General features: G+C 40.6%; 2 long non-coding RNA genes across 2 annotated transcripts in view; both read right to left on the bottom strand.

The window, feature by feature from the left end:
• Positions 1-5,490, bottom strand: part of LOC128408275 (uncharacterized) — a 39,518-nt gene extending 34,028 nt beyond the window's left edge. Inside the window, exons 1-4 of the long non-coding RNA XR_008329015.1 lie at positions 4,976-5,490; positions 2,577-2,692; positions 895-1,182; positions 684-790 (exon numbers count right to left, since the gene is read on the bottom strand). This is a non-coding gene — a long non-coding RNA (uncharacterized LOC128408275). The remainder of the gene's footprint in view (positions 1-683; positions 791-894; positions 1,183-2,576; positions 2,693-4,975) is intronic.
• Positions 5,491-7,547: 2,057 nt separating this feature from the next.
• Positions 7,548-10,531, bottom strand: LOC128409611 (uncharacterized). The gene is made up of 2 exons (XR_008329275.1): positions 9,656-10,531; positions 7,548-8,815 (listed from the first exon to the last, which is right to left on the bottom strand). It is a non-coding gene; the product is annotated as an uncharacterized LOC128409611 (long non-coding RNA).
• Positions 10,532-13,240: the final 2,709 nt, after the last annotated feature.

Genomic DNA, 13,240 nt, shown 5'->3' with positions numbered 1-13,240 from the left:
TCTATTCACAGAGCTCCAATTTCCAATCCCTCTTCATAAGCAACTTTTGGAATTGCACCTCCATGAGAGGACTAGGAGGTCTCCTAACAACTCTCAGCCCTCTTAACAAACGAGGGCTCCCATACTTCTTTGTGGGGGAGCCATGGTTCTTTAAAGCAGCTTCTACAGTGCTTTGAACATACATTGTGAATGTGGCTTTAGAAATGTGGCTTTAGAAGGATGGTCTAGAGGGTTTTATTGAACATGTCCAAGATGTCTAAGTAAAATACTTGGAGAGAGAGAAATGGAGAAATGTTTTTTAAAAAAAAATCCAGACACATCCCATGTAACAACCATATTGAAAAATAGAAAGCCAACTATTCTACATGGAATAAAGACAATCCTTTTATAATAGGTATCTTCCTTTTTCTGGAGTGAGTTGCCCACAAAATTGCTTTTTACTGCCCACAAACACTAGCTGTCTCTAACTGTCTGTTAAATAAGAGAATTAAGAGATTCCTCCCATACCAACAATATGTATTCATTCTCATTTGAGTTGGAAGGAAGAATCAGAATTTATACCAGAAGTATATGCACTCCATGTAACCTCAAAAACTCCAGTAGTTCTCCCCAACCCCCCATAGCCGATTTAAGGGAAGCACAGGGCACTGCATAGGGATGATAGATCTCCAAAATATCCCTACCTTCCCATTCCTCTGATAGATTCTTTCCTCCAGGAAACCATCACTGTTGGATACCACCCTTAGTCATTGAGGTGCTTCAAGACTCTCTTGTTATTTAGTCCTTGTCACTGCAAAGAAATTTGTAATGGAATGACTAATGAGTTTCCAAAATGGAAATGCATCTTTACACAGGAAAGTCACAGCACATTAATTAAATAGATTAGACATATACCTTGATCTGTGCCTTTTAGCAATGTGACTTCAGAAAGGAATTAACTTAAACTATATTGATAAGGTGCTGTGAAATCCAAATTGGTTTCTGGCATGGCAAGAGGTGTTTGCACTTAGTTTGTTGTTAAAATTTCTTTCCCCATCGATATGAAGTGGTGTGACTGCTGCATCCAAGCATCAACATATTCTGCAACTGGGTTGTTTCTCCAGAGGTTTTTCCAGTTTATGGAGTGGGGAGCTTTGTCTGAGTTCAGACTTAAAAAATGCTGATCTTCTATTTGTGGCCACCCTGGAAGAGGAGAATGGACATTGGAACATTTTTTCACACAACACTAAGCCATTGTTGCTATGCATGTGCAAAGTCAGGAGATCAGGTTTAAATAATTTTTTAACCTTTTTTTAATAAAAAAAAACCATTTGGTTTTTAAAATCAATAAATGAAGGTAGATTTAGAATCCTCTTTCAACCTTCCTCTGTATTTGTTTCACTTGTGAGCAGGTGCATTGCTCTGGAAGCACACTTTTGGTGCTCCACCCACTATTTTTGGAGTTGGTTCTATACATTTAAATGTTATGATTAACCTCCACATTTTAATCTCAATTGTATGAAAGTATGGAGGGGAAGCCTTTTCATCTGCAGTATCCCTCTCCCCATCTCCAATGAAACTCACAACTGAGAGAAGGACTCCTCTCTACTCATGAAACTGACACAGTCAATCAGTTTCTCAGATGATTCCTACCATTTCCCCAGATGCTGGAATAACTTTGCGTATCCATCCTTTCCCCCAGTTACAGCTTCTGCTCCATGGAGAACAAATGGAGTTTTGGGGGGGAAGCACCCTCACAAGGCATTTATGGACCAGCAGTTCCTAAGGGGTTCCCTAGAGCAGTGTTCCCCAACCTTGGGCCTCCAGCTGTTTTTGGACTACAACTCCCATCATCCCTCGCTAGCAAGACCAGTGGTCAAGGCTGATGGGAATTGTAGTCCCAAAACAGCTGGAGGCCCAAGGTTGGGGAACACTGCCCTAGAGCTCAGCACCCTTACCAAACTAAAGTTCCCAGGATTCTTGGGGGGAAGTACTTTAAATGTATGGTGTGGATGTGACCTATGACCCTATCAAGTCAAAATATATGTTCAACAAGAACAGAGAAGCCCACCTAAGCACACCATACTCTTGCTTACCCTCATTAATCTGCTTCCACTTGCCTCCCAATCCCTGATTTTTTAATACTCATGTCTGGTAATTCTTCCTGAATTCCTTTTCCTGATTGTTCTCTCGTAACCTCCTGCACATTGAATTATGCAGAATTTTAGGCTATGAAGGTGGCAATAGTTCAACATAACTAATAATCTTTGCAGAATTGCATGGGGGGGGGATCCTTTTTTATTTCCCCTCCCCTATTTTTCCAATTTCAGAGTAATCATCCTTCCAACGAACATTGTGAAAAAGCCTTGCTATTGAGGGTAAGCATGGGAATGAAATGACTCAGCTAGACAGCTGGCGGCCTGCTCTTCTGCTTATTACTTCAATCACAATACTCTGTTATTTTGGGCTCCTACCCTCTGCACGTCAAGTCAACCTGCTGTCTTGGATTGCCAGCTCGCCCTAGCGCACATTTAGACCTTAATATAAATGTACATGCATGAGAGACCCATTGACATAATGGCTGTTAGCTCACTTACGGCTGGTGCTTTTGTCATTGACTTCAAAAGTATTAGCCTTGCAGGTAAAGACTGGCACCGATAAGGACATCTCAGGTGCATGTTAATTATCCACTCCATCTGGCACCAGAAACTGCCTGCAAGTGCAAAAATAAAGACCATTTCCTGAAGCAAGAGAGTGACTTTGTGTCACAGACACATTCTATTTTAAAAAGAATGATGTGCAGAAATATCTCATTTCCGAGGTTAAGTACTAGCTGTGCTATAAATGTCACAATAAGTCATGTATTATATTTCTTACTTATGGGGATGGCTGTTGAACCAAGGAATGAGCAAATCATCACTTGTGTTTGAAGCCGTGACATAGCAGCCTGCATCTTGGCAGGATCATCTGTGGCAGTGATGGGAAACCTCTAGCTCTCCAATGGGACTACAGCTCCCATAATCTCTGAGCATTGGCCACATGGGCTGTAGCTGATAGAATTTAAAGTCAATTAACCTCTAGATGGCCCAAGGTGGGTGGCCTTGAACTCTTATGACCTTGAGTCACCTAAGCTCTACATTTCCTTGAGTTCTCAGATCATGACTATAATCCACCAGCATTTGTTTTCCATTACATGGAGAAACCCTATTTTGCTTAGTAAGTAATGACCATCGCTTCTGAAAAGCTATGGACACTTAAAGTTCAGTTCTGCATATGTTTACTCAGAAATAAGTCCCACTTTTGTTCAATTTCCAAATAAGTGCAGAGAGCAGGGCAGTTTTAGCCTTCAGGTAAACAGTCTTGCTTAATATCCTTAATATGCATATAGAAAGAGCAAAAAATGTATTTTATATCTACTTAGATGTAATTTTGGAATGCATGTTGGCTACATGACCTCAACTTTTGGAATGTGCTTGTTTTTAAAAGCCTCTGTTTGGGGTCAACCTACATGTAACGCTTAGCCTTGTGGAGCTTCTGACATTTTCTGTTTATACCAACTTAATCTGTGAAAACAGCTGAGGTGAAGACTGGCATTGGAACGGCATTCTGAATCTTGGAGAATTCGGGACAGACAAAAGGAAGTACCATATTTTTCACTCTACAAGATGCACCAGACCTAAGGCGCACCTAGTTTTTGGAAGAGGAAAACAAGAGGGGGGAAAATCTGAATGGCAGAAGCCAGGACAGCAAACGGGATCGCTGCGCTGCCCTAGCTTATGGGATAGCAGTGTGCAGCCTCTCCTAGGCAAGGGAAGCCTTCATCCCCTGCCTGGGAGAGGCTGCGCGGCTAAGCCAGAAACCAGGACAGCCAGCGGGATTGCAGCGCTGCGATCCCACTGGCTGTCCTGGCTTCTGGCTTAGTCTGTCCCCAGCAATGGGAGCCAGTGGGTACTTCTTTAATGTTCTGCAGAATTGAATTCTGACACAAGAGGCAGGGATGGCCATCAACTTGGATGGCTTTAAAAGAGGATTTGACAAATTAATGGAAGTAAAGGCTATCAGCTACAATGATGGCTATCCTCTGGCTCCATGGTTGGAGGGATACCAGTTACTGAAAAACACTGGAGGACAGAGTCCTCTTGTGCTCGGGTCCTGCTTGCTGGCTTCCCTTAGGCATGTGGTTGGCCACTGTGTGAAAAGGATGCTCAACTAGATGAGCATGCTCTTCTTATGTTTCTTCCCTTTCTTTCTGCTAAAAATTGCATCCCCAGCTGCATTTCCTCCTACAGGTCTTTCCCCCTGTAATAAGAAGAGCAGCTTTAGGGGTATTTTAACAGAAGGAAAGCACTAGGGGTGGGGGAAGGTTTAAGAAAGCTCATTCTCTTTGTGGTTCCACACAGGCACATGTGTGCATACACACAGGCCTTCCACTTTAGACTGTGGTTACATTTTTTTAATAGAAAAAGAGAGAAGGCAGGGGAAAGCCTGGAGAAGACAAGCATCAGGTACAGTTTGGCTCTAAACTGCAAACAAATATGCCATAGCAACTTGTAATCCATGTCTTCTAAGAAAATATGTGAATTTAGAAACAGGAGACTTGGTTTAAATCAACAATTACAACTGGCATTTGCTTCCTTTGTGATTTAAATAAAATCAATCCATCCTCTGTGTTGATCCATCATGCAATGTGTTTAAATTATGGAAATTATTTTGCAAGTGCACATTTTGATTTCATCGTTTGTGGGGAGGCGGGAAGCATTATTTTACAACAGAATTCCTTTGCAAATCCACATGACAATAAGACTCCCAGGATGTGTAAGTGACAAATCATATTACCACACAAAAGGCTATCTTTAAGAAGAGTAATTTCATGGAGGTTTAATACATAACCCTTAATTTTTACCTTGGCATACTTGTTGAAAAAGCTACCCATAACTCTGTATAATGCCAGATTATTACAAGTGGAGTCTTAGCATGAAATTTAATTGAGCACCACTTTTCTTTCTGAAGCATTTGGATTTACAACGATGGCTTCTGTACATTTACAGCTCCAATCTTATCCATCTCCAGCATGGTTATCTTTCTTCATTTTATGTGTAGGGCAGCATGGTGTGTGTGAGGCCAAAAGAACAAATCTCTGTTTCTGGATGCAATTCATTCTTGTGCTTTTTGAAAGAAACATAGAAAAGACTGACGTGGATGAAAGGAAAAGCAAACAACAGCCTCCCCTCCCCCAGCTCCACCCAAGAAAATTAGACAATTGGGGTGGGTGGGGAAGAAGCATCAAAGAAGATAGTGCAGATCAAAAGTATGAAAGGAGGAAAAACAAGCCCAGATGCAGACAGAGAACAGATGCTGAAGACAACTTAAAAATATATCTGAAGCACAAAAGGAGTCCCCCCTCCCCAAGTGAGGAATAAAAAAAAGAAAAAAGAAAACCATATTCTCTTGAAAACAATTTCAAAAACCTGAAGAATTAGTATAGGTGGCAATGGCATATAAGGTTAAACTACAGGCATATAATCAATGCAGCATAAACTACAGGCATATAATCAATGCAGCATTTTAAGACCCCTCTGAAACCCCTTGCTGAAGGCTTTTGTTCTATGCTGCATTTTGTTTCGCTTTTACCATATTTTGTAAGCCTCACTGTGTTACTATGTAAAAAAAGGGAGGAACACAAATAAAATAATATTAATTTGATTTTGAGGATAAGCAGCAGGTGGGAAAAGATCTGAGGTGATAGAATGGCTTGTAGTACTTCAAAGACTAAATGGATAGGACCAAATTTTAAATGCTGTCCTATATAAAAGCTTGATGCAAGAACAGAACAGCCTGAACTTATGAAATAAAAAATTGATGAACTCTTAAGTTGAAGTGGTGGTTATGTGGGAAAATATTGAAAAATATCATACCCCACCTCCTGAGTGACACTGGTTTTCTGGATCCATTTCAAACCGCCTTTTGGTACAGAAACAGTTTGGTCATCTGAATGGATAACCTATACTGGCAGGAGAATGGGGACAAGTGCAACACCGCTATTCTTCTGGACTTCTCGGCAGCTTTGATACTGTTGACCGTGGTATTCTTTTGGTTTGCCTGAATAAGGTAGGAATTGAGATTGGGTACAATGTCCTTCAGTGATTCCCATCTGAATGTCCAATTCAGGAAGCTGGCACTAGGGCACTCCTTCTTGCCCCACGGTGGTTGGCAGGCTTGTTTTCTTCCCCATTCTGTTGAAACCACTGTGAGTGAGGTCATCCAGGGACTCCTGCTAACCTAAAAACTTCAGCTTTTTAAAATTTTCATATTTTGAAAATTAATAAGTAAAACAGGAACATTATGGAAACTTCTGTCATGTTCAAAATACATAATCTAAACAGTAGTTTTCCATTAGAAAAAAGGGGAAATGGAGAAAGAACCCTGGGGCAAACTCCAGCTATCATAGCTGGCACTTAAACATAACCAGTCAAGTTAGAAATCAAATTCACAGCATGCTCAGTTTACTCCCTGCTAGCATGGAGAAAAGCTGTCTTTTTGTCTCAAGAAATTCACTATGGAATGGGCAAGTTGTCAGGCTGTGTAGACAAATGACTATTTAAATAGCTAACAAAACAAGGAGACAACTCTGTGAAACCTGTCAAGCACAAACCCACCACAGATAGCTATTTTATTTTCAAAGGTTCCCCCCGCCCTTTCTAATAGCCCAAGAGATCAACAAACCTCACACATTTTAAATTAACAGGATTTTAATTTCACATTATACAAGCTGTTTCATACATTTCACACTTTCCATTTCAGAAGGGGAATAGTCTCATTTGAAAAGATGGTAATTTGCATTTAAGAAAATATTAATCAGAACCATCAATTAAAGGGACTGTTTTCAAAAGGAACTATAGCAATGGATGCACTGATTCTAGGGAAACTGAAATTAAAGCTCACGCCGCAGAAGCATGGCCAATACTCAGGGATGATGGGAGTTGTAGTTCAAGGGCATCTGAAAGGCCACAGGTTCCCCATCCCTGCTGCATAACAAAATAAAAAGTAGAAGGATGTTTGAACTGCTCTCGAGGAGGAGGAAGAGCAGATGCTCCAAACAGTTCCACTGGTAAGTCCCTTCCAGAGTTGCCATTTTTCAACCAGGCAGATTATGGAAACTCCATATATTAGTTGCACTGAGGGGGCAAAATCCAACTAGGGTCTTAGTTGCTTAAGTGAAAAATGATAATGTCTCTGGAAATCTAGTCACAGTAGTTTAATTATGACTTCCAGGACTGCAGAACAGGCCAAGAATACTAGTTATTTGGACCTGAGACACTGTACCCTTTCCTAGACAAAAAAGGATACAGCTACAGTTGTTCATACCTCAGTGAGCTCCAGGTTAGACTATAATAAAAAGCTCTGTGTAGAACTGTCTTTGAAAAGTGTTTGCATATTACAACCAGGAATTCAAAGAATTCAAAATAGGAATGGGGAACCTTTTTTTTTTAAGCTCAAGGATGCATTTCTCCTTGTGTTACATCAGGGGTCAGCAAACCTTTTCAGGAGGGGGCCAGACTATATTGGGGGGGGGGAATGAACGAATTCCTATTCCCCACAATTAACCCAGAGATGCATTTTAAATAAACGCACACATTCTACTCATGTAAAAACACCAGGCAGGCCCCACAAATAACCCAGAGATGCATTTTAAATAAAGGACACATTCTACTCATGTAAAAACACGCTGATTCCCGGACCATCCGCAGGCTGGATTTAGAAGGTGATGGGGCCGGATCCGGCCCCTGGGCCTTACATTATGTGTTACATTATGGAGGCCACTTGTCAATGGTGGGTAGAATGGAAGGATTTGTCCATTTGGTTTTCTCAATTTCTCATTTCCTCAGTCTTAAATTGAGTTCTCCACATTATTTAGCAATTGGCAGATTAAGTAGAACAAAACATTTCATGTAAAATTCACCAACATTTTAGTGCAAGTTTTCCCAATAAACATATTTTATATGCCATTTTAACTAATATCCACAGTTTTGAAAGCAATTTCCCCTAATATAATGTATTTTTGTATGTTAATGTTCATCAATATCTTCATGGGGGGACACTTTGGTTGGATAACTGCATTGCAAAATTCAGAGAAGTGTAAATTTCAAAGAGAGCAGAGTTTTTGTTTGCATGTTGTTTTGGAAAGTGCAAAGCTGATAGATTCAGCTTTAAATGTGTACTGAATCAAATTTATCCTCCATCCCTAGCAGAGCCAGAAGCAAAAGTGGGCAGGGCAATAAATGCAACTCTTACTGGTGGTCCTCAACAATAAATGAAAAATAAAATTATGGAACTCCCTTCCTATGGAAATTCACCTTGCTGACATTCAGGTGTCATTTTTAGAAAACTCTCTTCCAGAGGCCTTTTGCAGTTTAGGAAAGCCTTGCCATTGCTAGTAGTCATTTTATGCTTTATGATTATTATAGCCCTTTCCTGTCTCAGGGCACTGGATTAGTAGCAGCTCTCAACTGTTGCAAAGCAGTCCTTAAGGTTGGTCAGGTTTGATGGCACAAGATATGTGTACTTCAGCATCAGCACAGAAAAAGGCACTACAAAACATCTCTTACACAGCCATGTTTCAAGGCTTACCATCACAGTTTGCAGAAGAGTGCCCTCCATTCCAATGACTTTTTCCCTTTCTGAATATGAAGACACTTTTTGTGCATGACTCAAACGATGTAACTGTTTGGGTCAACGGAAGGTTTTAGCAAGTATAATGAAGCATTGGATGGAGGCAGCTATACTTACGACAGAAAGGAAAACACAGCTGGAGATGCTTTTTCGTAGCTGACATAACCTAAGAATAAATAGATCTGGCTGAGCCATGAATTTGCGTCATAAAATCAGAGTGAAAGAGACCACTCAGCTGTATAATAGCATATTCAATAGCATACGAGAGGAGCCATTTCAAACAAAAAAAATAGTTTTTATCACATAGCTTCTTTCCTTCTCCTTTTTCTCCTCCGTGTGCTTCAGCACAATTAACTCTCCAAGACGAGGAGACATATATTTTTGGCATTCTGACTAAATTTTTATGAATGCTAAGCTACTGCAAGCACGTGACGCAGAAATCCCTTGTCTAAAATTCAAACATTTACAACTCGTAAGACTAGGAGCAGATTTGAGAAGTGGGCCTGACTACAGAATGTTGCAGTGGGGTGAGGAACCTGAGGCCCAGGGACCCCAGTTCTCTTCATGTGGCCCTTGGGAATCCACCCAGGTCAAAGCCACAGTGACCCTGCTGTGCACTTTCCTCTAATGATTTTACTTGGCTGGAATTTTTCCTTGAACTGTCACAATTCCATTTGCTTGCTTGGGTGAACAGTGGTGCATGTCTGGCCACACCCACCACTGGTATGCTGCCCCCAGAAGATTATTCACAAGGGAATGTGGTCGAGGGACTAAAAGAGGGTTCCCACCCCTACCAGGAGACTTCGTCTCGAGGGTTTCCTCCCAGCTAGTCAGGCAGAAATGCCCTCCTCCATTTTCCTTTCCTGACAGTCAACATTCTGTGGCTGCTGAGCATGCTCAGTCCTCAGTGGGCTATTTCTGTTTACAGGAAGAATTACCCACTAAGGATTTTATTATTAGTATTGTACTTCTGCAAACCTCGAGGTTCTCCTGAGGAGACTGATACCTGTCTCTTGTTCCATTTCTGCCAGGAACCAGCATCTGAGTTTGCTCTGTTTGAAGGAATTATATCTGCAGCCTCACATCCGTGGTCCTAACTTGGGCATCTTGATAGTGTTCCTCCTCTATATGAGCTCTGGGCTAATAAGAAAAGAACAAATGTGAATTGCATTTCAAACGCTTTGCTAATATGAAATTGCCTAAGCACAGCAATAATAAGATATTTCACTCTACAAAATCCACTGTCTCTAAAGGAGGTTTATATAGGTAATTGGAAGAGATATATAATTACTTCACACTTGAAGGGCAAACTGAGGAGGAAGTCATTTTGTTTAAATGCTTTGCATCCTAGGAACTAGATTGTACATATTAAAAATTACTGATTTTTGAGAAGTTGGATTTTACTTCTGCAGCTTGAAGACTGAGGAAATGTCTACATAAATCGTGATACTGATGGATAGGAATATCCAAATAGGGACTCAGTGACTTTTAATAACTTTAGAGGAGCCCTGCTGGATCTGGCCAAAAGCCCATCTAATTCAGCATCCTGTTCTCACAGTGACTGACCAGATGCCTATGGGAAGTCAAAAATCTGGACCTGAGTACAGTAATACTTTTCTCACTTGTGATTATAAGCAACTAATATTCCATTATTCTACTATGTTATCATTAAGTTACATAGTATAGAGCATTAGTTATTGTTCAAGTTCAATCATTAGCTGAGGAAATGAACAAGATAATATAGACACGTAAACTTCCTGAATGAGGCAAATATACTATTGGCCACGATGTCTATGCTCTGTCTCTAGGGTCAGAAATAAATAAATAAGTAGTAGTAGTAGTAGTAGTAGTAGTAGTAGTATATTTATACCCTGCTCATCTGGCTGGGCTTCCCCAGCCACTCTGGGCAGCTCCCAACAGAATATTAAAAACACAAAAAAACATCAGACATTAAAAACTTCCCTGAACAGAGCTGCCTTCAGTTGTCTCCTAAAAGTCAGCTAGTTGTTTATCTCTTTGACATCTGATGGGAGGGCATTTCACAGGGTGGGCGCCGCTACCGTGAAGGCCCTCTGTCTGGTTCCCTGTAACCTCACTTCTCGCAATGAGGGAACCGCCAGAAGGCCCTCGGAGCTGGGCCTCAGTGTCCAGGCTGAACGATGGGGGTGGAGACGCTCCTTCAGGTATACTGGGCTGAGGCCATTTAGGGCTTTAAAGGTCAGCACCAACACTTTGAATTGTGCTCGGAAACGTACTGAGAGAAGCAGTAACGCTTCTGAATACCAGTTGCTAGAAACTACAGGAGGCTAGAGGGCTCTTGGGTCCTGCTTATGAGTTTTCCACAAGCATCTGGTTGGCCACTATGAGAACAGGATGCTGGACTAGATGGGCCATTGTCCTGATCCAGCAGGCTCTTCTTATGAAGAAAAACCCCTTATACTAGTAACCCTTTCTCTATCTTCTCTAAACTGAACTAAATGTGCAAATGTTGTATTCCATACTCAAGGTCTGCTTCTACATTTCCCTATTTATTTGCCACTTCTTTTTCAGCTGGTATTATAAATTTAATGTAATTGTTTCTAACAGAAATATGAACAATGATAACACCTGTGCTGCTCAACTAGATAGGCCACTGATCTGATGCATCAGGCTGTTCGTTCTTATGTTCACAACTTGTATCAGACCATAGATAATCAATAAAGCAGAAGGTGCCTGGCTGCATTAGAGAGAAAAATATTTTAAAAATCACCCCACGGAATGCATCTGTTCTGTGGAAAGAGTGCTAGCTGGTAATGACCACTAAGCACATCACTATGGTAATGAGAATTACTCAGCGGGTATGCGGCACACTAAGGATTCTGGGAAATCAATGAATAGGCTGCCTGTGACAGTGGATGATTCCAATGGCTGACCTTTAAACAACTTCGTACAGTGCAAGTAAATAAATAAAAGAGGGAGATGTAATGGAACAAATATGGTCAATAAAGTGTCTCCAGTGCCCCTACTAATGAAGAGGACTCTCAAAGCACTTTGCTAGAATAAGCAGCAATAATTAAGTTCTCATATGTTCACAGTGTGGGCTGGGGCTGCCTAACAAAACAGAGCTGTCAGCTGTTGAATAGCAATGCAGCACATGGTAGGATGGGGGGGGCAACCCCCCTACCAAAATGGCAACTTGGCACTCAGATATTTGCCCTGCCTGCTTCAAATGCTTCATACAGCAAATATTTTTGAGGAACTTTAACAGTAAAGGTGACCAGAACCAAAGCAAACTGTGGGGAACTGTAGGAGAATAGGGGTCTCCTAACAACTCCCAATACCCTTAACAAACTACAGTTCCCATGATCCTTTGGGGGAAGCCCCGACTGTTATTGTAGTAGAATAGTGCTTTAAATGTATGGTTCGGATATGACCACTGTTTTGACTTGCCAAAATAATCTAGCTTATCACTGTTATGGGCCTCAAGACTCACCACTCTTGTCCTCTGTCTCAGTCTCTTTCTGTGTGTGTCTCTCATTTCAGTTTGTATTTCTCATTTCATCTTATCCCCCCAATACTGTGTCCCTACATCTCTGTTTATGTCCATCTACTAGCTTTTGTGACTGAGAGAACAAAGTTAAATGTAGAATATACATTGAACAAAGGTACTTCAGAGACAAACCGTAGTATGAAATTGCTGAATTTACACTTATGAAGTTCAGTTCCATCACTACCTGTGACCTGAATGAAAATAATGGTTTTTGTCTATTACATGTGTTTATTAGCTCATCATGAGCGATGCTACCCTGTAATCATTTTTACACACATTTAAGAACAACATTCCAGACATCTGATAAAGAAAAGCTTACGTCACAATATATTTAAAGCTCCTGCTAAACTGTTGCTTTGCTGCAACAAATTAACATGGTTACCCCCCCCCCCAAAAATTATAGTTATAGAGGACACTTACCTCCACCACTTATAAATGTTGGTAACTATGGTATATAAATAGTTGAAAGAAATAAAATAAATGAATATATCTACGAAGAACTGCCAGTAAGTTCTGGAGCTTACTCACAAGTAAGTGTACACAGGATTGGAACTTTAAAGGACCATGAAAATTATCTGTATCTATATCCATATTCTCTAAACCACTGTATATACATATTTATTCTTAAATTCTATTGATCTGTCCTGCAATTTGAAAAAAAAGACCATTTTTCTTTGTATGCTGGCAAACTTGAACAGTGTTTAAGTGGAGACCATCTCTAGGCTGAAAAATTTTTACGTCACAGATGTAACTAGACTAGAGAGAAAAATACATGTCTGAGTTCTCAAGAGTCAATTTGAGCTGCTTGTGTCAATGCAGCTTAAAATATGCTGTGCTGCCCCACTGTCAAGTCTGTTCTGCAGAACACACAGTGCAATGTTTGTGCTCCTCTATGTTGACCATCACATGTGTTTGCTAAACTCACAATGTGCAGAGGAGGTTCCATTTTGCTATTTAGTTTACCTGCCAAGTTGATTATATTATTAATTCCCTTTCTGACCCCACACTGTTACTTCAGAACATCAGTCAGATAATAAAAGCTTTTTCAGAACTCATTGCCGG

The sequence above is a fragment of the Podarcis raffonei genome, chromosome 2, assembly GCF_027172205.1.
Source record: "Podarcis raffonei isolate rPodRaf1 chromosome 2, rPodRaf1.pri, whole genome shotgun sequence".
Classification (NCBI taxonomy): Eukaryota; Metazoa; Chordata; class Lepidosauria; order Squamata; family Lacertidae; genus Podarcis; species Podarcis raffonei.
This window is presented reverse-complemented; position numbering and strand designations above follow the sequence as displayed.